Source organism: Lipotes vexillifer, unplaced genomic scaffold (genome assembly GCF_000442215.2).
Source record: "Lipotes vexillifer unplaced genomic scaffold, Lipotes_vexillifer_v1.1 scaffold390, whole genome shotgun sequence".
NCBI classification, from domain to species: domain Eukaryota; kingdom Metazoa; phylum Chordata; class Mammalia; order Artiodactyla; family Lipotidae; genus Lipotes; species Lipotes vexillifer.
In genome coordinates, this window is record NW_006784503.1 from 3,637,227 (window position 1) to 3,664,285 (window position 27,059).

Below are 27,059 nucleotides of genomic sequence, written 5' to 3' on the forward strand. Positions count from 1 at the left end.
CCCCCGCGGCCTGCCTCCCCCTCTGTCTTCACCCTCTTCCCCCCCCAGCCTGTCTCCAGTGCTGGGCATCTCAGGCTCAGATCCTCCAGACACTCTGTCTGCGGCCCCCAGGGATGGGAGAGGATGGTCACCTGGCTGCATGGAGAGTGATACCCACTGCGGGTCCAGGTCTCTGAATAAAGACTTTCCATCACTCCTCTCTTACCAACGCCAGGCCTCCTGTGGTTCCATCGACTTCAAGAGCTTCAAGGGTCTGCGATTCTGCGAGGCAAACTTGACCCTTACTGCCGCTGACCTGCTCTGCAGGCCCTTATGTGTAACTTCAGTGCTGCTACCTCCGTTACCTTAGCTCCAGGTGCTTCCAGACAGTCCGTGAACTCTCACTGCTGTTGCCCCTTTGTCTTTGAGCCCCCATCACTCTGTGGGGCTGGGGGAACCACAGGTGATAAACACACGGGCCAATCTGCCATTGCACTGGGAACCAGGCTCTAACTATTCACCCATCAGCTTGCCTGGGACAGATGCCAGCCCCGGGGTCAGAGGCAGGACTGGCGTTGGGGCTTGGAGCCAAGGTTCTGACTCAAGCAGAGACAGGGCTTCAGTAAGAAGTCAGGGTGGAGGGCGGAGGCTCCAGGGGACTGCCAGGCCCGCTTGCGAAGTGGCTGTGCAGGCTGGCCAGGGCAGGGCACACATAAGCTGGGGCTTTGACTACAGCAGGGTGACAGGGCAGGGCTGGCCTCAGAGGGTCAGGAGTCACCGTAGGTGAGGAGGCCCGGAGGTAGATGTTAAGCAGCAGAGCTCCAAGGGCCCCGTAGCGGAAGGCAGGGCATCAGAGAAGACTGGAGAGATGGGCTGGTGAGGCCGGTGGGCATGGCAGGCAGTGTCCAGGCACCAGGGCAGGGCAAGTGGCGCCTCCCCCTGTGGTCCGGGCTGAGGGTGGGCCCCACTCTGGACCAGAAGCTGTCTGTCCGTGGCCCCCGGTCAGGATGGGCCGCAGCACCATGGCCTGGGGGGGAGGCTAGACAAGGGCCCTGGGTTAGGGCGGAGAGGCTAGTGGGCCCAGAGTCACAGAATGGAGAGAAAACGAGACAGACTCTCCAAGGGCTGGCGAGAGTATCACTCTGGAGGAAGCCGCCCAGTAGCAAGTGGATAAAAAACACATTCCTGGAGGAGCCCAGAGACAAGGGGACTCGGGGGAGGCTCTCAGAGGAGGGCTGAGTCAGAGTGCCATTAATCCTCATCTCTTGAGGGCGCCACGTGGGGAGAGCCTGTGGTGAAGGAGCCTTCAGCCAACGCTATCGCAGGCGGGTCAGGGCGGAGCAGTGCCCAGCAGGACCCTCCCTCCCAGAAAGGTTGCTGCAGGGCCTGGGCCTCCGAACCCTAAAGGATTTATTTACCCACCAGGCCTCTGGATGTCAGCCTTGCAGGCTCGGAACCGGATTTGCCAACTCGGCAATATGGATCCATCTCTGGAGGAAGGGCTCACGTTGACCAAGCTCACGTGACTGATTGATAAAATGTTGATTTATCAATAATGATTGTCATACGGACCAACTTTTTTTTTTTTTTGGCTGTGTTGGGTCTTCGTTGCTGCATGCAGGCTTTTCTCTAGTTGCGGCGAAGGGGGGCTACTCTTCGTTGCGGTGCGTGGGCTTCTCATTGCAGTGGCTTCTCTTGTTGTGGCGCACGGGCTCTAGGCGCGCGGGCTTCAGTGGTTGTGGCACATGGGCTCAGTAGTTGTGGCTCTTGGGCTCTAGAGCACAGGCTCAGTAGTTGTGGCGCACAGGCTTAGTTGCTCTGTGGCATGTGGGATCTTCCCGGACCAGGGCTCAAACCCATGTCCCCTGCATTGGCAGGCAGATTCTTAACCACTGCACCACCAGGGAAGTCCCCTGTTGAAGTCTTGAGAATTCCTTCTTCTTGCATTTTAAGTTCTGGAGGCCAGAAGTCCAAGATCAAGGTGTCAGCAGGGTTGGTTCCCTGTGAGAGGTGTGAGGAAGGACATGTTCCAGGCCTTTCTCCTTGGCTGGTAGATGCCACCTTCGTGCTCACATGGTGTTCTCACTATATGCAGGCCTGTATCCAAATTTATCCTTTTTATAAGAACACCAACCGTATTGGATTAGGAGCTCACCCTGCTCCAGTATGACCCCATCTTAACTAATTACATCTGCCAGGACCCCATTTCTAACTAAGGTTGTTTTCCGAGGTCCTGTGGATTAGGATGTCAACATATGAATTTTAAGGAAACACGATTCAAACTGTAACAGAGACTGAATTCAAAGGAGCGTGGAAAACCAGGTCTGGGCATGGCCAACAGCCATGGCAGTTCTAGAGGCTTCAGAGCAGGAATTAAAAGATCTGATTTAGAGCCCACACAGTTGGGCCAAGCAGCTAGCTGCCCCTTAGCCTCTCAAGAGGACTGGCTCACCGTGCCCAGGTGCTGTGTCTCTCTCTTCAGAATTCGAATCCCAGCAGGGAGCAGCTGGCTGGTCTAGTTGAGCCAAGAGCCTGACCCCTTAGCCTGCAAGGGGGCGGCAGGAGACAGTGGGGAGCTGAGGACAGGGCCCTCCGAGGTGGGCCCTCCAGACCGTGTCCCACGTGGAGGAGTCACTCCAGCGTGTACTGAGGGAGCGTCAGGGAAGAGGGAAGGGGCCTTCCAGCCCTGCCTCTTTTAAGTGGCTTTCACACTTCTGCTGTGATCTGTGTGCATTGATGTCACGGCCTAATTCTCAGAGAAGGTTCACAGATGTGGACTCTGAAGCTCAGAGGTCTGGCCAGGAGCCTGGAGGCCCAGGTGCCCCAGACTCCACCGGGGAGCCCTGCGCCAGCCCTCTTTCATGGGGAGCATTTGGGCCAGGTGAGCTCTAAACACCTTACAGCCCAAATGTCTGCACGGGTAGTGTGTGTGGAGCAGTTTCTACAGCCCCTGCATCCTCTCGTCCTCATCTCCTCCTAAGAAACTGAGGCAGCAGCCTCCCAGCATCGGGGAGGGAGCTGGGGCCATATTTCCAGGAGGGCTGGCCAGGGGAACGTGCCAGGCTATTTTTGCCAAAATCTCGGCTTCTGTACACTGGTGCCGAATAGAAATGCGAAGACAGAATTTAGAAGGAAAGAGAAAATGTAACTTTACTCTTTGCAGGGCCAAGAGGGAACACCGCAGCCTAGTGCCTCCGAAGACTGTGCCCCCCACCCTTCCAGAGGGTAGCCAGAAGTTTTATAGCAATAGTTCAAAGAGGGCGTGATCAGCTCATGGACTTTTTTCTGATTGGTTGGTGGGGGGGGTAAGTGGGAGTCGGCATCATCAACCTTCCGGTTCCAACCGGTCTGGGGTCCACGTGCTTGTAGGCAGCATAACTTCTCCCACCTGGAGGGTGTTTCAGCATCTGCGAAGCAGCTCAGAGATATTGTTGCGTGTATCCATTGATGGGGCACCAGCACTTTGCCCCAAGGCTGAACTATTGTTTCTCTTGACTTTGTTTCTCCCTTGTCTTGCATTCCCTCCCTTCCCTAATTAACAACTGCTTGAATCTGCCCCCTGGAACTCAGGGAAGGTTATGGAGGCTGAATGAAGCCTGTTTCCTGTAATCAAAGAAATGGGGGACACAGACATCATGCCCAGGAGCCCCACAGGGCCCTGCTCGGTGTCATTATCTGTTGGGGCTTCCCCGCAGGGCCTGAGAAGAACCAGTGGGCATCCCTCCTGAGTACACGGACCTTCCAGCCGCTGGCTCAGGCCAGGCCTCCTTACAAGGTCAGCATCCCGTGCGGCCCAGACCCCCATGCGGTCACTGATGGGAGGCCTGGGCCAAACTCTTCTGAACCGTAAGCTACCAACATGCAGATGGCGTTGGGGAGTGAGAGATGACCTTGCAGCAGAGGTGGGGTAGAGACCGCCGGCCCTGGGTGTGTTCCCGCCTCTGCCCGGAGGGGCCTCGGCTGGCAGCCAGCTTGCCACCTCTGGGTGCAGCCACAAGCTTGAAGCCCGGTGTCTGAACGGCCACAGGGACTGGGATGTCTTTGAGGAATCACGGAGAGAAGGATGTCCAAGCTACAGGAGCCTTCAGCTAGGAGATAAGGCTCCGAGAAACTCGGTACTTGGACAACTGGACAAACCAGACACTGGGCTGGTTCCTGACCTTCAAACTTCTGCTCTCTGAGAGTTCCTCAAACTGGGGTCCCCTGGGTCTGCTTGGGAGTCTAGGAATTCTTTACAAAGAAGACTTTTAATTGGGTGTTTGTAACCTAAGAAAAATCTAAAAGGAATACGATTTGCATATTCTGGCTCATCCTGACAAACCTCTAATAAGTGGGGACAGCCATGTGCTGTCTGGGGCCCAAATCACATGGGGGCCCTTTGAACTACTGCAGGCTGGTGAGAGAAGGACCCAGAGAAACTGGATGATGTCATGGCCCCCGGCTGGGGAGGGCGGGCAGCAGGGAGGGAAAGGCGGTCAGCCCCAAAGAGGAGCCAGGCCTGCGGCTCTGCAGGTCTGAGGTCTGCGGTTCCCGCCAGCCTCCGGCAGCTCCAGGGCGTGCAGCTCCTCTGACACAGCCCCGTGATTCATGCCTCATCTTGGCTCAGTAACTGGAGCCAAGCCAGGGCAGAATTTTCTAGGCTGTGTGGCAACAAGATCAGCCATCCTGAGAGAACTGGGTGTGCCAAGGTCAGGGGCGGGGCTTGCAGCAGAAGTTGGGAGGCTCTGAGTGATCCCCAGGGCAGCAGGCACTGCGCAAGAGTCATAAAGAAGAAACCGGCCCCAGACACACGCAGAGCCCCTCCTTCCAGGCACTTAAATTGCGTGTCTCCGTTGGGTGCTGCCCGCCTCCTACCCCTTACCCCCTACCTAACACGGATCTTCACTCACTGCCCTGAGGACAGCCTTGCGGGGAGGGGCAGAGCCACGCTGACACCAGGAAGCCCACGGGTGGATAGGCAGGTGTCCTCCCACAGCCGGTCAAGTTTCTGCGATATTGGTCATGGATTCTGTTTGGTCATGGATTCTGTTTGGGCCTCTGAGAAGCTGTGCTTTGCCCTGCCCTGGAGGTGTTGACAGAGTGGCCTGGAAATCTGGGTCAGCAACGGGCAAATCCCGACAAGTGGCCCCAGTGCCAGGAGAGACTTAAGAAAGCATGAGCTCAGCTGGGGACTGAGAACCCACTGTCATGACACATCTCGTTTCCGGGCCCGCCCAGAAACCCTTTCTCTGGAGGCAGCGTGGCGTAAGAGAAGGGCCGGAGCTTGGAAGTCTCGCTATGGGTTGTCACAGAGCCCTCAGTTCCCTGGGATTTGGACTGGAGCATCTCGGGGTCCCCCCTGGCTGACCCTCTGGCCAGTGACTTCCTTTGAAGCTGGCTGACTCATGCTGTAGCCAGCCTGGGACGAAGGAGTAAACCCTCACAGTTAGTAGAATCCTTACCCCCACCCCCACCCCGGCCCTGGCCCCAGGACAGCCTAGACCAGGGCCATTGGTGCCCTAGGGCCACCACCAGTGGGAAATCCCAAAAGGACAGGGAGCTTCAAAAGGGGGACAGGCTCTCAACTGACTTCATTTGGAGCCAGGCTCCAAGAGGCTTAAGAACGCTTTAGGGTTCTGCAGGCAGTGGGTATGAAAATCTCTTTGCTACAAATGCTCTGAAGCAAGTCATGAATTTCTCTCATCCATCCATCCATCCCCGCCTGCTTGTCTGGCCCAGCTGATGTCCGGCGAGCATCCTAGCACAGATGTGGCTGCGGCAGCTCCTGGGCTGGAAAAGGAGTGGTCCTGCCAGTCCAGCCACTTCAGCCAGCCCCAGGCAGCACCACAGACTCAGACCTTGAGATACCGTCCACCAGGGATGGAGCAGGAGGCCTGATGAGGACACAACTTACAGCAAGGGGGACACGATTCTGCCTCAGCACAGCCTGGACCTCCGCCCTGAGAGCAGGGAAGGGCCAGGCTGAGGGAAGTATAGCCTTACACCGAGGATCCCAAGTCCCTAGGTAGGAGAAACGCGCAAAAGCTGAGATGAGGAAACCAAGACGTAGAGGGAAAAAAGTGCCTGGCCCAGAGTCACTCAGAGTCAAGGTTGACCCAGGAACCTGGAAGGGGAGGGAGGAAAAGAAAGGAGGAGGAGAAAGAGGAAGGGAAGGAAGAGAAAAGGGGGGCTCTGGGGCTGAGGCTGGAATTAGCAGGGGAAGGGCAGAGATGTCCTAAGCCCCGAGCCGGCTCGCCTGGCCTTCTCCTGTCCAGAGGTCCAGTCGCTGGGCGCTCAGGGACCCACACAGCCCCACCTTCTCCCAGTGGCTAGGCCTGTGTTCCCGCTGCTGTGTGCGCCTGCCCTCTGGTGGCAAGATCTGCAAGTGCATCACCACTGCAGGATGCAAGTCCGTTCAGCACCTACTGTGCACCAGGTGCAGAGCTGGTAGTCAGAGAAAAAGGAAAATGGCCCCAGTTCTGAAAGCACATGGATTAGGGTGGAAGACAGAGGAGAAAACAGGCCATGATAATACAACGAGGAAGGGACTTACACTGGGGAAGTTTGGGGTGTTACAAAATAGGGCTGGTTTAAAACAGGACAGCCTCAAATCTGAGAGTAGGAGCCTTTCCCAGCAGGAGGCACCACCAGGTCCGGGAAGATTTTGCCAGCCTCCACTCCAGAGGCCCTAGGCTGCCCAGGAGGGGTGGGAGGGCGCCAGGGGTACTTTCCAGTACTGGTCTGTCTGTGGCCAGAGCCCCAGAGCCAGAAGGGATGCCTGGAAGAGGTTTGTGACCGTGTCTGCAGAGGAGCCTTGGGGCTGTGGCCTGAGGGGTGGAGAGGATCCCAGCCCTTCTCCCTGTCTGAGCCCAGCCTCACACTAGAGAGGCCTCGGGGCCAGTTAGTTAAGTCCCTGGGCTTCGGAGCCAGACTGTCTGGGGCCTCACAGCACCATGTGACCTTGGGCAATCCCTCTCTCCGAACTTCAGTTTCCCCATCCGTAAGATGGTAGTAAGAAGGCAAGTGCCCACCTCAGAGGGTGGCCATGGGAGTTAAAGACACTGACACAGGAAAAGTACATGGAACAGTATGTGGCACGTGGTAAGTGCTGTTTACACTGGTCCTTCTTTCTTTTAAAAGTGTCCCCTCTCGGGACTTCCCTGGCAGTCCAGTGGTTAAGACCCCACCTTCCAATGCAGGGGGCATGGGTTCGATCCCTGGTCAGGGAACTAAGATCCCACATGCTGCGCGGTGCGGCCAGAAGTTTTAAAAATAAATAACTAATAAAAGTGTCCCCTCTCTCGCTCTGATGCCAGACAGTGCCCATGGGGCAGAGACCCCAAAAGAGGTGTCCCGCCTGAGGACGCTGGCTCTGCTGAGCCTGGAACCAAGAGCTGGGCACAGGCCTGGGTGCTGCAGAGACTGTGCCCTGATTCCAAGCGCCCTCGTGTGATTCCCCGAGGCCCGGAACTGCTCTCCTCTGGGCGGGCTGCTCTGGTTTCTCCCACAGGCCCTGTGGGCAGCTGCAGGCTTATTTCTGAGCTGCATCGTCCAGTTTGCATGAAAGCATTGGCTACAAGCCACACATCTATTGAACTTGTCTTTCTGGGGGCAAGCTGTCAAGCCTCACCACTCAAAGTGTGGTTTCATGCTAACCAGCAACATCGGCGTCATGTGGGAGCTGGTTGGAAGTGCAGACTCTCAGGCCCCGCTCCTGACCTACAGAATCCGAACCTGCATTTTAACCAGAGCCCAGGTGACTCACGTGCACATTACACCTTGAGGAGCAAGAGTGTCTTAAGCAACGGGGCTAAGGGGGCAAAGGAATTGCAGGGTGATGCACGTGCCCACTGGGCCTTCCCTGGGCAGCACCCCTGCCAGGGCCCAGAAATTCCAGGGATGTTGGCCAAGTTCAGAGCGTCCTGGCCTCCACACAGCCCGGGCAGCTCTGACCAGCGAGTGCTGAGAGGGACAGAGGCACACAGGCCCCTGTGAGCCCAAGTCTGCCCAGGGGGAGTCAGGAATCCGAGCTGAGACTTGAGGGGAAAATTGGAGTTCGCCAGGCAGACGGGTGGCAGAGGGCGTTCCAGGAAAGGGGACAACCTGTACCAATTCCAGGGCTGGCGTTTTCAGAGGAGAGGACTTCGTAGACCTCATCCGAACACCGTCAAGCCCCAGGGCAATCGGAGGCCCACATCCTCTGTGGCTAAATATTTTAAAGCTATAAATCAAGCTCATAAACTATTAAATAAAGTATGTTCCAGCCTCTTACCTTGACAAATATGCCTTCACGAGGGCCTGCAAGACCAGGTTCAAATTTAGAATTTTGGGCCTCCTTGGAGTTAGACACCAAAACGTGATGGTGCAGGGGAGCCAGCTTTGCCCGCCCCCTTCTGATCCCACCCACCCTGCACCACGAGGACACATGCATGCAGGCACACGCGTGCGATCGGCCCAGCCTGCCCATCCTCACACCCCTTGCCCCACAAACAGCTGCCTCGGGTGGCCTCCAGGAGGACAGACCCCAGGAGCAAGCCCTCGGAGTTCCTGGAATTGGAGGAGGGTGACTCTGGGAGGGCGTCTCCTTGACCCCCATCGGGGGCTCCCCAGCTGAAGAGGCTCTGTGACAACGAAACTATGATACCCTCTATAAGATACACTCTAATTTCAGGGATGTTAAAATGTCAACAAAATGTGCATTTTTTTAAATTTAATTTTTTATTGAAGAATAATTGATTTACAATGTTGTGTTAGTTTCTGGTGTACAGCAAAGTGATTCAGTTATATGTATATAACTGATATATATATTTTTTTTTTCATATTCTTTTCCATTATGGTTTATTACAGGATACTGAATATAGTTCCCTGTGCTATACAGTAGGACCATGTTGTTTATCTATTTTATATATAGCAGTTTGTATTTGCTAATCCCAAACTCCTAATTTATCCCTCCCCCACTCCCTTTCCTCTCTGGTAACGGTAAGTTTGTTTTCTATGTAAGTCTGTTTCTGTTTCGTAAATATATTCGTTTGTGTCATATTTTAACTTTCACATATAAGTGATATCGTATGGTATTTGTCTTTTTCTGACATACTTCACTTAGTGTGATAATCTCTAAATCCATCCATATTGCTGCAAATGGCATTATTTCATTCTTTTTTATGGCTGAGTAATATTCCATTGTATATATGTGCCACATCTTCTTTACCCATTCATCTGTTGATGGACACTTAGGTGGCTTCCATGTCTTGGCTATTGCAAATAGTGCTGCTATGAACATTGGGTGCATGTATCTTTTTTTTTTTCTAATAGATTTTACTTATTTATTTATTTATTGGCTGCGTTGGGTCTTCGTTGCTGCGCGTGGGCTTTCTCTAGTTGTGGTGAGCGGGGGGCTACTCTTTGTTGTGGTGCGAGGGCTTCTCATTGTGGTGGCTTCTCTTGTTGTGGAGCACAGGCTGTAGGTGTGCGGTCTTCAGTACTTGTGGCACGCAGACTTCAGTAGTTGTGGCTCTTGGGCTCTAGAGCGCAGGCTCAGTAGTTGTGGTGCACAGGCTTAGTTGCTCCGCGGCATGTGGGATCTTCCTGAACCAGGGATCAAACCCGTGTCCCCTGCATTGGCAGGCAGATCCTTAACCACTGCACCACCAGGGAAGCCCCGCACGTATCTTTCTGAATTATAGTTTTCTCTGGATACATGCCCAGGAGTGGGATTGCTGGACCATATGGCAACTCTATTTTTAGTTTTCTTGAGGAAACTCCATACTGTTTTCCATAATGGCTGCACCAACTTACATTCCCACCAACAACAACAAAAAAATGTGCATCTTATATTGGATGTCCAGCAGTCTTCTGATTCCCTGGCTATGAGAGTGTTTTTAAGCCTAATGTTGCACTGAATCTATAGGTCAATTTACATAGTATTAGCAATATTGACAATTTTAAACCTTAATGACGTTAAATCTTCTAATCCACAAACAAGGGATATCTTTCCATTTATTTAGGGCTTTAATTTCTTCAAATGGTGTTTTGTAGTTTTCTGTGTAAAAGCCTTGCACTTCTTTACAAAGCCTTTTTACAGTTATTCCCTCTTCAGAGCCTTGAAAACCCTCTGTGAAGTGGAGATCACATTCTGTACATCAAAGATGCCTCAACTAGTAAGTGACAGAGCTGGGATTTAAATCCCCGGCCCGCCAGCAGAGCTGGGCCTAGACTTGCTCTGCTGGGGGCCGCTCGTTCCAGCCCCTAACTGCATAGGGACCGGACATCTCTCCTCTATCCGGGAAACCTGCTGACCTGGTGACAGTCCTTCTGACTTGGAGGGGGGGTTGGAGGGAGGGACAGGGGCAGGACTGGCATGAGATGCTCAGGGTCAGGGAAGGAGGGTCCAGGGGAGGGTCCCACACACAGGCTACAGGCAGGGAGGGAACCTGTTTGGTTGAAACAGTGTCCCCAGCCCTTGGCTTCCATGAAAACCACCTGGGTGCTTAAAAAGTTCCCAGCGTCCAGGCTCCACCTCAGACCAATTAAAGCCGAACCCTGGGAGCAGGGCCAGGGAATCCGTGATCTTAAAATCACCCAGGTGAGCCTGCAGCTCGGGCGGAGAACCGCCGGGTCAGGTGGTGAAGTTGGCTGTCAGTCCTGACCCATCAGCTCTGCCCCAGCAGACACTGAGGCCAGCAGAAGAGTCCAGACTTTAGATCAGACAGACCAGGCTACAGTCCTGGGTGTGGATCTTGGTTCCATTGTCACAAGTTCTGTGACCCTGGGTGCTTGACCTTCCTGACCCTCAATCGATTAATCTGTAAAATGGAGACAGTTATACCTACCTTGAGAGACGGGATCTGTTTCTCCTCTTCTTGAGCCTGGACTGGCCTGTGACTGCTCTGACCAGCAGGGTACAGCAGAAGGGATGCTGCACCAGCTCGGGGTCTAGACTCACAAGGACTGGCAGCTCCCCCGTCCATCTGTTGGGTCTCTTACCTGACTTTTCAGGTGAGGAGAATATGAGGCTGAGAGGTGACTTGCCCAAGTAAAACTGTCAAGCGCTTACTGCTTTCCTGGCTCTGAGGGAAGAAGTTTGGAGTTTGAGTCCTGGCTCTGCCATTCCCCAGCTGTGTAACCTTGGGCTGCTAGATAACCCTCTCTATGCCGCTTCTTTTGTAAAATGATGATAAATGGTTGCACCTCAGGGCTGTTGCAGGGGTGAACTGAGAGTACCCTGTCTTGACGCAGCGGCTAATAGCTACTGTTAGCAGGGAGGCTCTGCCAGCCCCGGCCTGGAGGTCATTAGGGGCCTTGCCGCAGCTGTGCTGATCTGGTGGCTTATTTCTGAGGAAGAAGCAGGACCCAGCACGGAAGCGCCTGGGAAAACCCCCTATTTCCCACTGGTCCCCTCTTCTCCCCTCTGGAGACAACAGAGCCATCCAGGGGGTGTCAGGGTGGGGCAGGATTTCCCCTCTTGTGACAGACCCCCACTTCCTCGGCTTGCGTGTCACGGCCAAGGTTCAAGTGTCGGGCGGGGCTGGGGAGGCAGCATAAGTTTTGCCCTCCTCCTGAAGCCAAGGGCCCGTGACCCCACCTTTTCCTAGGGGTGAGCCAGATGCCAGGTGGGCCTCCTGGTCCCTGGATGCACGGGTCACCTCCTCTGGGCTCTCCCGGTTCTGAGGCCTGTGGAGGCACATGGTCCTGCCCAGGTGCGCCCGGTTCCCAAGCGCCTCGGGGTTCCTGTTCCTCACGCGAAAACCTTAGACCTTCTCTGTGCTTCTGCCTGGTGAGCGTGTCTCCCCGAGCAGCGCAGACCACCCCTGCGTGGAGTCCGTCTTCTCACTGTAGTGCATCGGTCACATCTCAGATGACAGTGGACAGAATCTGGTGCCAAAAAGGGCCTCAGAGATGATCTGATCCAGCCCTTGATCAGAAAATCATTTTTATTGTAGTCAAATATAACCGTGATTTAGCATTTTAACCATGTGTAAGTGTACCGTTCAGTGGTGACTGATTTTTATAGCTGAGGAAACATTCACTCAAATGAAATTCTCAGCAGAAGCCTGATATAAAACTGTCCACGTTTTGCGGCCCGTGAAAGGCTGGGCCTCCACAGCCCCTGCAGGAGTTGGGAGGGAGCAAAGTGCAGGGCACGGAGGACAGAGGCAGCCCCGGCCGTCATCCCCGCCACCGCCCCTGCTCTCCATCAGGCATTTGGCTCCCTCGTCCTCGCCCTCCGGGCCTGGTCTGACCCGTGAACTCCCCATCCACTCGGGGACTTGTGGCCTGCTCCCCAGTGCCCACCGGGACCTCAAGCCACAGGTCAAGGCACTGTGGACAGTGGCTTATGGCAGGTCTGGGTGATGGACGAGGGGATGCTGGGCCTGAGCCTGCCAGGTAGGGACCAGGACGGCGAGATGCTGTCTAAAGCACTAAGGGTAGCCCATTCGGTGCCAGGAAGGACCCGCTGCCTGGCAGAGCCGCCCACAGAGGCACAGTTCTGAGATGACTGGGCAACCATGGGGCTGTGAGCTCAAGACACAGGCCCATGGAGGAAGGAGCCTGGCCATGGGCCAGCCCCCAGGAGCCCCATCAGGCACACTTGGACTGGATGGGACAAGTTGGCTCCGTCCGTGAGATGTTGGCACACTGCCCGTCTGGATGCATTTCTTCTGAGTGAAAAGCGGGTCACGAGTGAACCCCTTGGATGAGGGCTTGCGGTCCTCTGCGCCTGCCCAGCGGCGGGAGGCGCAGCGTGAACAAGGAGGGCCCCTCGGGGACGGAGGGAGGGAGGGAGGAGAGAGGAGGACCCTGTGTCCCCGGTGGGCGGGAGGGCATCCAGCTGCAGAAGGAGGCTTTAAGTCAGGAGATGTGATGATTTTGTCCTCCACATAGAGGGCCCACCACGCTCCCCTCCTTCCAAAGGCTTGAAGGAGGAAAACAAGGAATATAGGAGACGTTCTGTGAAGAAAAGCAGATGAACAAAGCACTTACAGTTCAGATGAGAAGCCTCCAACGTGAGTGAGCACATCTGCAGCCTGAAATCCCACAGCTGGATGGTGAGGTGCCGGACCTGCCACCGAGACCTCACATCCTGCCTGCACCTCACCCAGAGCAAGTGCTGGAACTTCACAGAAAGGTCGCAGAGGGGGGAATGTACCGCGCAGAGGTAGAGGAGAAGCTCCCCAACATGCGTGGAAACATCAGCCTCACAGTCCCTGGAGTGACCTCCTGCAGGAGGAGACGGGAGAGGGGACAGGAAAGAACCACCTCCTTCCCCCCAACAGGAACGTCTTATCTCTTCTGAGAAGGAAGCAGGAGAAAAGTGGGCGCCAGCTCTTCCCACTGAGGGGAAGCCCAGCTAGTGAGAAGCGGGGGGGACGCGGACACCAGTCGTGGAGGCAGAGGCCCGGGGCCGTGGGTCAGCAGGTCCCCAGGGCAGGAGGCCGCTGAGCCTCCAGGACTGAGGGACCCGGCTCACTTGCGGGGGTGATGTCACATTCGCAGCAGCAGCCCCGTGGGCCCAGAGACCTTTACCTGTTTTCTCTCCTAAAAGCAATTTTGATCGGTAGTTTTTAGTTTAGTTGCTGTTATTTAATTAATACCGCACCTGCTCTTATTGAAGTTTAATAAAATTGTGTTTCCTAAGACAGTGTTCTTCAAAGATGGATGATTTTGATATAATCATTACGAATACATTATTTCCACTTCATTGGACCCTCTAGAGCTAGATGGGATAAGTATTGCATTTTGATTGAAACACAAGGTCCACTATTACTTAACCTGTAATTGAACTTGGACACGCCGAGATGGAGACGCGTGAAAAATAAATCCATTTCTATATTCTGGGGAAAAAAACAATGAGAGTGGGCTCCTGCCCAGGGTGTCTACTGAGGGGCGCCCTGAAGCCCCGGAGCTTTTCCACGGATTTAACCCTTCACGTTGCAGGTGGGGAAACAGAGAAGCGATTTCCCTGGGTAACCCTGGGAAATTCACGGCAGCACAGGTACGAGCGCCATGTCTCTTTGTTTCCAGTCCAGCTTTGAGCCGCGAGTTGCTCAAGAAGAATAGGCTTCTCGGCCCCCACCTGTAATTCTAAGAAAATTTAATCAGCTTTCCTGGTGCTCTTTCTACCTGTTTGCAGCCTGGCCTGATGTTACCTTGGCAACAGCTGTCAACAGAAATATTGCCTCCCCCCGGGCCTGTCACGTCGTTTATACCAGACATGTGTGTGCCCAGGTGAAGGGGCAAAGCAGTTGGGCCTCGTAGACCCGGCTTTGGGGCTCCTTTCCGCTAAGATCTGCTTATTTATAACCCAAAGGAAATTTGTCCTAAAAACAGGATTTCCGTGCTCGCTTGGCTAGTTTTCTTTTTATACTCTATAAGGACTTAATGGGGAGAACCTTGCCATTTGAAGAGGTTATTTTTAACAGCGGTATTAGCCTGACATCCTAAAAATGGGATGTTACAGATCAGTAGGAAAACCCACCGGACCTCACTGTCCAGAGGAGAAAAGGAAAGCCTCTCCAGGAGAGCTGATTGCCCAAAGTCTGTGTAACTTATTGGCAATGCAGGACTTGAACTTGGCTGGAGTCCTGGTTGCCTTTTAGGGGTTTGGCATTACTGCAGGTCTGGCTGGCTGACAGCAACGCTGTGTCATCCCACGGGATGGGCACAGGCTTGTTCGTGGCCTTTATTAGAGATGGAGGCACATTCTGGGGGGTAGATCCTGAGTCATCTTCTGGGAACCCCATTCTCTTGCTCCCAACTCTCCCTTCCCTTGTCCCCCAACTGTCCACCACGGGCTGGAGACCTGGAATCTCTAGGGTTTGGGCAGGGGACGGACTGAGTGAGGTGGGCAGGGTGGGGCTGGTGAACTGGCCATCTGTCCCCACTCGGCCTGCATGACATCTGGGGCTGGAGCTTTGTGTCTGTTCCTTCTCCCCTCAGTCAGGATCCGAGGTCCGTTCTGCTCCCAAGGCCCCTCCTGGACTTCCACAGGCTCCATATGCGCCCCTGGCGTCTGGCTGCACCCCTAGGTGGGAGCGGGAAGGCTTGACCTCTCCCCTCCTAGGTCTCCAGCTGGGCCTGAGGATTCAACTGACCTAAGACAGATTAACAGGAGAAAAGCATGCAGACTTGTACCTGTACATGGGGGCCCTACAGTAAAACGAAGGCCCAAAGACGTGGCAGAAACGAAGTGCTTATATACTAGGTTGGATGAAGAAAGGAAACTGTGGAAAAGGAACAAAAACATCTGGGGAGGCTGCAGGAGGGGAGCTAGTTCAACAAGGTCCATCTGTGCGGCACCCTCCCTGGCTTGACTCCCTGTCTCTGATGAGGAGTGTTTCTTCCTCCTGAAACAGGGACCCCATTTTGATCTGCCGGCAGCAGGGATGCTTTCTGCGGTTGGGGACATGTGACGACCCACAAAGACCCCTTCCTGGGGGACACATATTAAAATAGGCAGGAAAGTAGATTTCCCAACCGCCATCATGGTCTGCACCCCTGGGGAGAGCTGTGGACCCCACCGTGGACTAAGGACGGGCGCTTGCTCCTGGTCACCCAGGCTACCAGCTGGGTTCCTCGTTTTACCAAAACGCTCACCTGTTCGCTGTACTGCCTCCCCGCCCCCCCACCAGAGTGATCTTATGTGCGTAGTTGACTTTTCCATGACTTTCAGGATGCAACTCAGGCAGCATCCCCCCTGCAGGCAGCCTTGCTCTGAGCTAAGACGAGATGTGCTACAGGGGATGGGTGGGTGCAGAGAGTCGGGCTGAGGTTACTCCAAAGTCACACTTCAGATCCCATCAAACCCTTCTTTTGGACTGTTTGGAGGGGCTCACTCTCACCAGTTGCCAAGGGCTGTCCTGCTCAGAACACCTTCCCCCTGCTTGTCCTGGAAAAATTCTGCTCTTTCTTCCAGAACCAGTAGCTGAGGAGCCATTTCCATGAAGTTGAGTTGGGTTCCAGTACTAGACAGAAGTCCTATTTTGGCTTTCCATCATGAGTCCCCCTTTCATGTAGAGTGGTCCCCAGTTCCTGCCTGCCTCCCGCTATGGGAGCAGGGAGACAGAGTTCCCCCTCTTCTGCCCCTGGCTGCAGGGCTCGCATTGTGGTCCAGACCGTGACTGTGTCATCAGTGGCGGAGGTAACCGTGCTGGGGCCCAGAGCCAGAGACGCAGGCTGTGACAGCAGCAGGGTCTGGCTAGGTGGTCTGACAGCAGCAGGTCTGGCTAGGTGGTCTGACAGCAGCGGGTCTGGCTAGGTGGTCTGACAGCGGCGGGTCTGGCTAGGTGGTCTGACAGCGGCGGGTCTGCCTAGGTGGTCTGACAGCGGAAGGTCTGGCTAGGTGGTCTGACAGCGGCGGGTCTGCCTAGGTGGGGTCACCACTGCCTTTGGCTGATCTCACTGGGGCTCATTTGATTTCTGCCTCTGACTTGTAGCTTCCTATCTATTCTGTGAGCCTGCTACATCCTTCAAAAAGTTAACAACAACAAAACAAAAACAAAACAAAAGCCCTTGTTTGCTAAAGGCAGTCAGAATTGATCTGTTTTTGCAGCCAAGAGCCCTGATGGATGGAGAATCCTGCCCGGAGCTCTGGGATCCCGTGTGCTTCTCTGAGGTGGTTCATACATGCAATGCTTCAACAGTAATAATGGCTGATTCCTCGAGCCCTTTCTGGGAACTGGGACCTTGACAAGAGTTCTCGCATCAGTTCTCGGGGGCCTAAGATCTACAGTGATGTCTGCGGGCTCTGATGGAGCAAGTGGAAACGGACCAGAATTACTGGAGGATTTCCCAGCACGACAGTGTGTAGTGACGCGCTGCCTGGGTGCCTAGATCCCCCCGTCTGAGTCCCAGGGCGAGAGTGCTTAGTCCCCAGCGGCCAGGAGGTCAGGTCCTGTCCCCAGGGCAGCCTGAATCTGTGGTGCTGAAGCAATGGCCCGGCATCCTTTGGCATTTCTTCCATCGAGGAGTGAAGTCTGCATCCCCTTCCTTGAATCTGGGCATGTGCTGGGACTGCTTGGCCATGGATCGCAGCAGGAGGAAAGCTGCCCAGGTGTCTGCACCAAGCCTGGAGAAATCAGTGGCTTCCGTATGGCCCTCGTGGTGCCCTCTCCCCGGGAGCCCTGACTGCCCCATGAGAAGACCAGTCGTCTTGGGTCGGCATGGATGTGGTCAAAATAAACAGTAGATATGGCTCAGGGCTGCGTCTTCTGTTTTTGTTTATGTCGCACTAAGTGTGTTTGTTGGCCCCTCCAGGGGAGCAGGGGGAGATAGGATGGGGTGTGTCAGGTGTCACAAAGGGCCTCAGCAGCCAGGCTCAGGCCTGGGGACTTATCCTATTGACAAGAATGAACCTGAGCAGTTTCTGAGCGGCGGGTTGGGAGTGATCCCCATGGCTCTGAGTGGGAAGGTCACGGGGACGGGGCAGCAAGGGCCAGGAAGCCAGTTGGGGCCACTGGAGATCTGGGGACACCTCTGCGGAAGAGACCAGGAAGGAGGCACCTCTTCCGCGAGCTGTGACGGGCTCAGCCATTCTCTTAGCCTGAAATCCTTCATCCTAGTGATTCCTGAAGTCCCCGATTCAGTGATTCTGAGAATTCATGATTCCTTGATCCCACGACATGAAATGCCCGTGTTTCTCCAGTTGTGTGATCTGGTGATTCACAGAACCTCTCACCCGGCAACTCTAAAATTCTCTGATTCATATGCTCTGCTGAATCAGTCCTTGCAGTTCCTGCCAACCCCTGGTCCATGGCTTCTCCTGGGAATTGAGGAAAGGCTGTTTGTTTCTGTCTTTTCTATTCAGACAGGTGTCGCTGGGGGGCCTCTACCTTCCTCTGAGGTGGCTGAGATGGGGATTGTGCAGGTGGGGAAGATCCCGGAGGCAGCTGGAATAATGCGGAGTGTGTGACCCCCGTGTGCCCCGGGTGCCCGAGTGCTGAGGCGGGAGCAGAGCCCCACCTTCGGGGGGAACTGAGAGGTGCTCGTGACCCAGGGCCCGTCACCCACTCTGCTCACGCCCACCTGCTGGAGCAGCACCCCCAGGGCTCTGGTCTCCCTGCAGAGCCCTCCAGAGACAAGCACCTGGGGTGGGGTCGCACCTTTTCTTAAGCCACAAGCTGGAGTCACCCATTGGCATCCATAACCACTGGAGTTGACAGTAGGCCTGAGGACATGGGAGACAAGCAGAGTGGCCTGTGGATTTGGGTGACAGGGATTATGGGGGGCAGGTGAGGGGTGCTAGTGGCAGGGCCACAGAAACGAGAAGCCTGGATCGGGGACGTGGATAGGCCTCTGGCCCAGGGCCCGCAGTGCCATGAGTTGGTCTTTATTCTTCTGCCCCTCAGCCAGCCTCTCGGCATCAAATCCTGGAGATGAGGCCCCTGTGCCAGGTTGCTGTGAGGCCCAGTCAGGGAAACAGGGAAAGCTGTTGGCACCGCGTCTGGGACTCTTGCTATCAGTTTCTAGTGGCTCTTTTCAGGGCCGTGCGTGGCCCTCTCTGCCGGCCAGGCCTCCCTGGCCCTCCGTGTGCACGAGTCTCCCTGCAAGTGGAGGCTGCTCTGAGAGGGTATCAAGAGAAGGAGGCGGTGTGGGAGGGAAGCCAGGCCCACCTCTAATCCACATGCCCCTCCTGGTCCCTCCTTGGCCAGCCTTGGGGTTTTGGGAGCTGCTCTGATTTGGAGATGAAATGGACCACAACCATGGTCACTGTTGGTGATGAAAAGTGGAGGAGACATGATCCAGCATGGATGCACGCATGCATCCATCCATTCATCTGTCCATCCATCCATCCATTCATCTGTCCATCCATCCATCCATCCATTCATCTGTCCATCCATCCATCCATTCATCTGTCCATCCATCCATCCATCCATTCATCTGTCCATCCATCCATCCATTCATCTGTCCATCCATCCATCCATCCATTCATCTGTCCATCCATCCATCCATTCATCTGTCCATCCATCCATCCATTCATTCATCTGTCCATCCATCCATCCATTCATCTGTCCATCCATCCATCCATCCATTCATCTGTCCATCCATCCATCCATTCATCTGTCCATCCATCCATCCATCCATTCATCTGTCCATCCATCCATCCATTCATCTGTCCATCCATCCATCCATTCATCTGTCCATCCATCCATCCATTCATCTGTCCATCCATCCATCCATTCATCTGTCCATCCATCCATCCATTCATCTGTCCATCCATTCATCCATTCATCTATCCATCCATTCATCCATCCTTCCATTCAACTATCCATTCATCCATCTATCCTTCCATGCATCCATCCATTCATCTGTCCATCCATTCATCCATCCTTCCATTCAACTATCCATTCATCCATCTATCCTTCCATGCATCCATCCATTCATCTGTCCATCCATCCATCCATCCTTCCATTCAACTATCCATTCATCCATCTATCCTATCCTTCATCCATCCATTCATCTGTCCATCCATCCATCCATCCTTCCATTCAACTATCCATTCATCCATCTATCCTTCCATGCATCCATCCATTCATCTGTCCATCCATCCATCCATTCATCTGTCCATCCATCCATCCATTCATCTGTCCATCCATCCATCCATCCTTCCATTCAACTATCCATTCATCCATCTATCCTTCCATGCATCCATCCGTCCATCTATCCATTCATTGATCCATTGATCCATCCATTGATCCATCCCTCCATCCATCCATCCATCTATCCACAATTTATTAAGTGCCTACCATGTCTGAAAGAGTGCACCCCGCCCCCATAGATGACTTTCTATGCCCCTATCCTGCTCTGCCATTATTTATGCCTTTGTTCATCTGTTCACTGTCTTTCTCCCTCACTAGAATTTTAATTCCATGAAGACTTTGTCTTATTTACCACTGCATCCACACACCTAAAATCAAGCCTGGCACTTAATAGGTGCTTGAAAGCATTTCTTCAATGTATGAATTTAACCCCCCTCCTGCAGCAACCCTGGGAATAGGTGTTATTATCCTTCATTTATAGATAAGGAAGCAGGCCCAGAGAGGCCAAGTGACTTGCCCACGGTTTCATTATTAGTAAGTCGTGACCTGGGAGATGAAGCCAGGTTTCCAGAGCTGGGTCTAACCCTTCATACTGCTCCACGCTTCGTGAGGAGGGAGAGAAGGGCACAATTAGTTCTCACTGGGCAATCGAGGGAGGCTTCCTGGAGCAGGGGGCCATGGGCAATGGAGGGTGGGTGGGACGTCCCCAGGCAGGGGAGTAGGTAAGGACAGCCAGCTGAGGAGACTTCTTTGGCCAAGGCCTGGGGGATAAGAGTGTGGAACTGGCCTCTGGGGTGAGGAGGGAGGCCTTACAAGATCCAGCCAAAAGCCTGCCAGACTTCTCGGGAGCTAGAAGCAATCCTCCATCCCTGCTGGTGGCACTCTCATTAGGACATCGGTACTGAGTCTGGCCTGTCCTTGTCAATCAACTGACAGCAAGACATGTCCCCAAACACCTCTCGCTGAAAGGGCCTTTCTCCCAGGTTGTGGGCTCAGGGGCACCTCTGCCGTGCAAAGTGGGCTCCCCCTGGGCCCAGGAAAAGGGTCAGCTTAGCCAGGCCTGGGCAGACAGCCGGCCGGCCTGGGAACCCTGCTTACACTCTCCCTACCTGCTGGACAACACCTTCCCCGCCCTGGACCTCAGCATCCCCATCTGTAATCGAAATGGTTACTGCAGCTCTTTGTCACCTGTAATGCCGGTGACCTCACCCAAAGCTGACTCTCCTGTGCATCTCGCCGCAGGTGAGGTATCTTTTCACATTGGACCCCTCCTTTGATCATTGGACCCCTCCTTTGATCATCCCGCAGGGCAGGATCAATTATCTCCATTTTCTCAGATGAAGGAACTGAGGTTTGAGAGAGAGAAAGTCGTCGGCCCAAAGTCGCTGAGTCAATGAGTGGCGTCTGCTGGTCTGGAATCCCAGCTCATCCCTCTGCGGCCACGAGGCCGGAGACTGCAATCAGAATGGTGTCATGTTCTGATTCTGCTGGGGTCCCTGGCCAGGGTGTCCCTTTTTGAGTTCTCCTGTCATGCCACCCTCCGCCCACCCCCAGGGAAGAGGCAAAAAGCCCCCCTAAATACACCAGAAGTGACTTCCCTCCTCTGATCTAAACCCCACATCCGCGTTTGGGCCACCACACTGGAGGCTTCTAAACTGCCCCGTCATTGGGGCCGTCCTGTGGTTCCCACACTGCCCATCCCAGGGAGGAAAGCTCGGGCGAACCTACAACCTGACCTCATTTCCGGGAGAGATTTCTTTAACCCAGAGAAGCTAAGCCTAGCTGGCGCTGGGCATGGGGGCATTCTCAGGTGGGGACAGCAGCTTCTTGGGGCCAGGCTGACTGCACCAGCAGCGGATTCTCGGGGTAGATGCAGGGGGACCACAACTTTGGCCCCTGGTGGACAAACAGCAAGCCCTCGTGGAGGCCAAAGCGTTTGTTCCAGAACTCTGGGCTCATTACTTCCCTTTGCTAGGCCTCCCTGCCTACAAAGTGCGGTAATAACCCTTCCCCAGGCTGTCCAGATCCAACAGGACAGACGAGGCAGGGAGAGGGGGGAAGGGTGCAGGGTTCTAGGTGGCGACGCAGACCTAGATTTCCGCCCTGGTTTTGCCACTTACTAGCCTAGTGGCCTCGTGCAGGTTACTTAATAATAAATACCATTCACCTGCTAGGATTGTTTGGGGTCAGGGGGGTTAATTTGATAGAAAGCACTTTGAAGACTGCTGAGCTCCCCAGGGGGCTGCTGTGTTAGGGGTTATTGTGACAAGGTCCCAGCAGCCGAACAAGCAGAGGGATTAAGGCTCTGAACAGCGTGATGGTTCAGGGCCGGACAAAGGCTCAGGGCATGAAGCCCTTCGGAGATGCAGATGCTAAGGACGGGCTCTGGGTTGTAGGGTGGCAGAAGGAGCCAGGGCCAGATGGGGGTGGGTTCTGGTTTGGGCTGAGACCTTGAGTTGTGGGTACCCTTTTGGGTGAGCTCCAGGGAGGGGACCAGATGTGAACAGTCGTTGGATGAGCGGGGAAAGTGCACAGTGCCGGTAGCTGAGAGCCTCTGCAAGGCTGCCTGGGCCTTTGCGGAGGGCTGTGTTCTGAGACATCGCCTTGGCTGGCTTCCCTGCAAGACGCTGGTCCTGGGGGAGCTGTGCTTTGTGAGGTAACAGAGGAACAAGGTGGGGGCTGTCGTGGGGTGGGGAGAGCCCCCGAATGCTCGAGTTTCAGGGCGCAGGTGGAGACTCGATAAGCCCCGAGATCCCCCAGGAGGGGAATAGGCCTCCCCTCACCCTGTGCTCCCTCCCTCTGTGCCTCTCGGCCACCTGGTTCCCTGCCTTTTCTCTAAGGCCTGTCCCAGAGGGACAAACATTTCTGTAGGTTGTGGGCCCACTGTGTGTCAGGTCTGGACACGGACACGGGACCACGGAGGACACAGACTCGCTGAAGTTTTGCAACAGCTCCGAGAGGAGGTGTCATGACTGCCGTGTGCCCACGAGGAAGGAGAGGACTTGCGGGGCGGGGATCTGGCCGTCGCCCGCTCTCCATGTCGCCCAGGGCCCTGGGGCTCTGGCCCAGCTCTCCCTGCAGGTCCTGTCCCCTCATGCAGCAGATCCGAGGACAGGTGGGGATGCTCAGGGTTTGTGGCCTGTCCAGGGGGCGGCTCCCACAGAACCCTTCAAAGGCCCTTGCTCTGGCTCCTGCTACCGTGTGCTACTTTAAAAAAAAAAATCTAGAATGAAAAAGAAGAAAGTTTCTATTTTTGATGAGACACCAACGAAATGAAGGCTTTTAAATTATTAAAATCCAGAAATAAATTATTTATTCAGGTCAGCCTTTCATTTCACGCACATTAACCCCACCAGCACACTGTCACGAATTTGCTGAGTGTCCTGGCAAGTCATTTACCCTCCAAGGACCTCGGTGTTCTCTTCTGTAGGACGGGTCAGGGGCCGGCAGGGGGCTGGGTTTCCCAGGTGCTGGAGGAGCCTGCCGGGAGGAGCCCAAAGACCCGCCAGAGCAGGCCTGTCTGTTCCCTTTATCTCTCTTCATCTTGTACCCTTGGCCTTCACGATCAGACCTTCCCTGAGCAGCTCAGGTGGGTGGGAAGGGGAAGAGCTATGATTAATAATAATAGTACTACATGCCAGCCCTGCACAGTGGTTTACACATCTAACTTATTTATCCTACAACAGCCCTCTAAGGTGGATAATATTACCATCTCCAGGTTACAGATGAGGAAGTTGGGCACCGAGTAGTGAAGTGCCTTGCCCGATATCACCCAGCTTGGAAGTGGCACAGCTGGAGTTCAAGGGCAGGCAGCCTGGTTCCTGCAATGACGGCTGCAGCACACGGCCTCGCCTTGGATGTGAGTGAGGCCCTCAGGAACCTCCCGAGATGACTCTTCTTGCAGGTGCCGTGTCTGTTCTCTCTGCCTTTGCACTTGTTGTTCCCTCTGCCTGGGGTGCCCTCCCTGCCCCAGGACAACAAAAATGTCACCTCCTCCAGGAAGCCCTCCCATCCTCCCTCTGTGCTTCCACAGCATTCTCCCACTTCCCTGTGAAAGCCCTTACCCGCCGAATCTTCCTCATTTACACACCTGTCTCCCCACCAGACTGTGGCCTTCTTGAGTTCAGGGACCGTGTTGGATGAATTTCCACAACCCCAGCACGGTGCCTGATGTAGACCAGTTGGTGTTTGTTGAATGAACGAGCGAGTGAGTGTTTGAAGGGATGTGACTCCCTTGCCCGTGGGGGAGGGTTGCGGGTTGCCTTACGGCCTGGCCCTGGGAAGACCCCTAAGTTTGCCATCCCTGGCATCCCTGAGATTGTTCTCCCACCAAGAGACTCAGCTTGGCGGAGAAGACATTGGGTTTCCATGGCAACGGAGTTTTTTTTCTGCCCGAGCAAACATTTCCACAGAAACCCCAATAGATGCCAGTGGGTGCAGTGGGCACTGCCCCTCCTCCCACATCCTGCACCCCTCCTGCCTCTGCACGGCTCTGAGCCCAGAGCCAGCGCTTCTCCTTCTGTGGGTTTCCACTGGGTTTCTCACAACTGCCCTATTTGAAGCTGCTTGCCGCCGTGCCAGCTCCGCCCCACACTCTCCCTGGGTGATGAAGGGGAGCCCTGGCCCCAGGCTGTCGGCATTAGGGAGTCCAGCCCCACCATCCTCAGACGGGAAACCTCGGCCCAGGGTGGGGAAGCAGAGGGCTCCTACCCCCTGCCCTGGCCTTGCGCTGCCGTCTGCAAGCCCCTCCTCCCCTCAGACATGGCAGCCCGCACCTCCCCCTCCCCCAGGGCCCTGGGGTCAGGGGGCCTCACAGGGCCCACCTGGCAGAAGCTGAGAGGCCTGAGAATTACAAGGTGTCCGGCCTCAGACCCTGCCGAGCACCGGACCCACTGCCCTGCGATCCCGGTTGAGCCTCTGGGGGTGGGGAGGAAGGATGGGGCAAGGGCACTTGGTGGAAGCTCAGAGAGGTCCGTGGCTTTCTGAAGACACGTGGCAGAGTGGCAGAGGCAGTGTCCGAGCTCTGGTCTCTCCGGTGACAAGGCCAGCCTCTGCCCACTCTCCGGCCAGGCGGGAGCCCACTTTCCCCACCTAGAAACGGGGTAGACAGCCCCTTCTGGAAGCACGGGCAGAGCGCCTAGTGTGCATGTGGGGCACTGGCTGGTCAGTGGAGGGTCCAGCCCCAGGACTGAGAGCTCGCTTGGCCCTTGAGACCATCAGACCATCAGAGAGGTGAAGTGACTTCGCCCAAGCTCACAAGTGGTGGCCCAGGGGATGGATATGGGACCTGTCAGACTCTGACCACTTCCGTCTGTCCATGTCCCCCGCTGCACAGCTGTTTTCCCAAAGCCAGTTATTACCTCTCACTGCCAAGTCCCTGCTCTGCTCTGTGGGCTTTGCCTCAGCTGTGGACTCGGCACAACTGCCGGTGAGGGAAAAGGGCCATGGGTGTGTGGCCCTGAGGCAGGGACAGAGGCCCCAGGGTCTGGCTTTGTGCAGGCAGCCGGAGACCAGCTAACAAGCTCATCGTTTCGTGCCCAGGCCTGCCACGCGGGCAGCTGGTCCTGCCATCCCGGATCACCTCAGCCCCCCACTGGACCCCAGGAGTCTGCCTCCCAGCCCGGACCCTCAGACGCCCACCCTCCCTCCCTCCTGTAGTCGATGGATCTGTGCTTGGGCCTCTGGTGTTCCGCCACCCACACGGAGCCGGCCTCCCAACCTGGCATGTCCAGCTCTCATCGCCATGGCAACACTCACCACCCCCGTGCGGGACCACTATGCTCAGCTAACCTGTGGCCTGTCCCCTGCCACTGGCCACCCATTTGGGTCAGGAGACACCCACACACCCACTCAGGCCAAGACTCGGAGCTCACTCGTGTTCCTGTCTTCCCCCACAGGCCAGAGTGACGGTGTGCGTGGGTGTGCACGTCCGACCTGGCAGGGGCGTGCACAGGCATACGTGTGCGCACGTATAGGCGCAGGTGTGGAAAACACTGACAGCTCATCCGACTCTGGTTTGTGGGACTCGGGGGCCGCCGGCAACGCCTAATTATGTGTCATGGGTCCTCTGGGGGGGTCGTCTCTGTCTGTGTGCCTGCACCTCATCAGGTTTGCATGTCTGTCTGTCTGTGTTTGTGTCTCGGCAGAGGCCAGGGAGGGGAAGGGAATGTGTCAGAGATTCTGGACAACATCTCCTTTCACTACATTTCTCCATCCGCTGGAGGACACCCTCTCCTCTGCTCTGCTCTCCTAGGACGTTCAGGACCCAGCAGTGGCTGATGGGGGCGACCCACTTACCATCTTTGCTGGGCTCTCCCCTGGGGCCAACAGTTACACTGGACCTTGGCCCTTGGAATCCACATAATCTTCTCTTGAGGCACCACCTGATTCCATTTTCCTGTGCAAAACACAGAAGCTGTAGAGAGGGGCCCAGGCAGGACATTGGGAGAAGGGGCACATAGTCTTGGTTCTGTTGACAGCTGGCCCTGTGACCTTGCGCAGGACACCGTGCCTCTGGGCCTCAGTTTCCCTGCCTGTTAATGATTTCTGGTGGACTTTCTATCCGTACCATCCAGAATTCCATCAAATGGCAACTGTCCCAATACATCTTCCTCTCGTCTTCGTGACAGCCCTGGTGGGTCACCTGTTATTATCCCTGGACGATAAGGAGGAAACTAAGCTCAGAGGATGCTGGTGGGATGGGGGCCCAGCCGCATCACCCTGACCAGAGCCTTTGCTCTTTCTCTCACCCACTGCCCCCGTGCTCTGCCCACAGGTTCCAGGGCCAGGATGGGCCCTCTGTGCCACCTGCCACAGCACAGCCAGCCCCTCATGGGCACCAGGGCAGGGGGCTGCCACTGACAAAGGGCACCCACCGGCCCTGCTGGGAGACCCCTCCTCACCCTTACCGTGGACAGGGCCAGATATCAAAGAGGGGAGTGTGGGAAGGCAAAGGAAAAAGACAAAGCCGTCAGGCTGCCCTGCGCTGGTGAGTAATGACGCATCGAGTTCCGAATCAACAGGCAGGGCTCAGCTCCAGGGCCGTGTGGGGATGAGCCTCAGAGCTGGAGCTGGCAGGCGGGAAGGGCTGGCGGGCGCTGGGTCAGGTGGTGGAGGAAGGCCCCGGGCTCCGTGCAGAGCAGTAGGGCAACGTGGTCACCGGACACTTGTTTAAATGCGCGTCCTGGTCCAGCCCATCTGGGGTGGGGTCTGAGTTTCTGCATTTCTAACGAGGTCCCAGGTAATGCTGCTGCTGCTACCCATGGTCTGGGACCGCCTTTTGAGTGCCTGAGTGTGGGCTGAGAGGTCACACGAGCCGGGTTTGAACTTGGATCTGGCCCTAATTAGTTGTATGAGTGGGCATGTGAGTTCCCAACTCAGCAGGCCTCTGTTTCCTCACCTATAAAGTGGGGATCATAATAGTACCTGCTTCAGGGAAGCGGTGGTGAGGGTTCAGAAGTTAATCTATGTTAATCTGTGTCAAAACCCGTAGATGGTGCTTGGTAAGTGTGTTATTATTCTACAATGCCGGGCTGGAGAATATGTGCTTTTCTGCTGTGGAGAGTG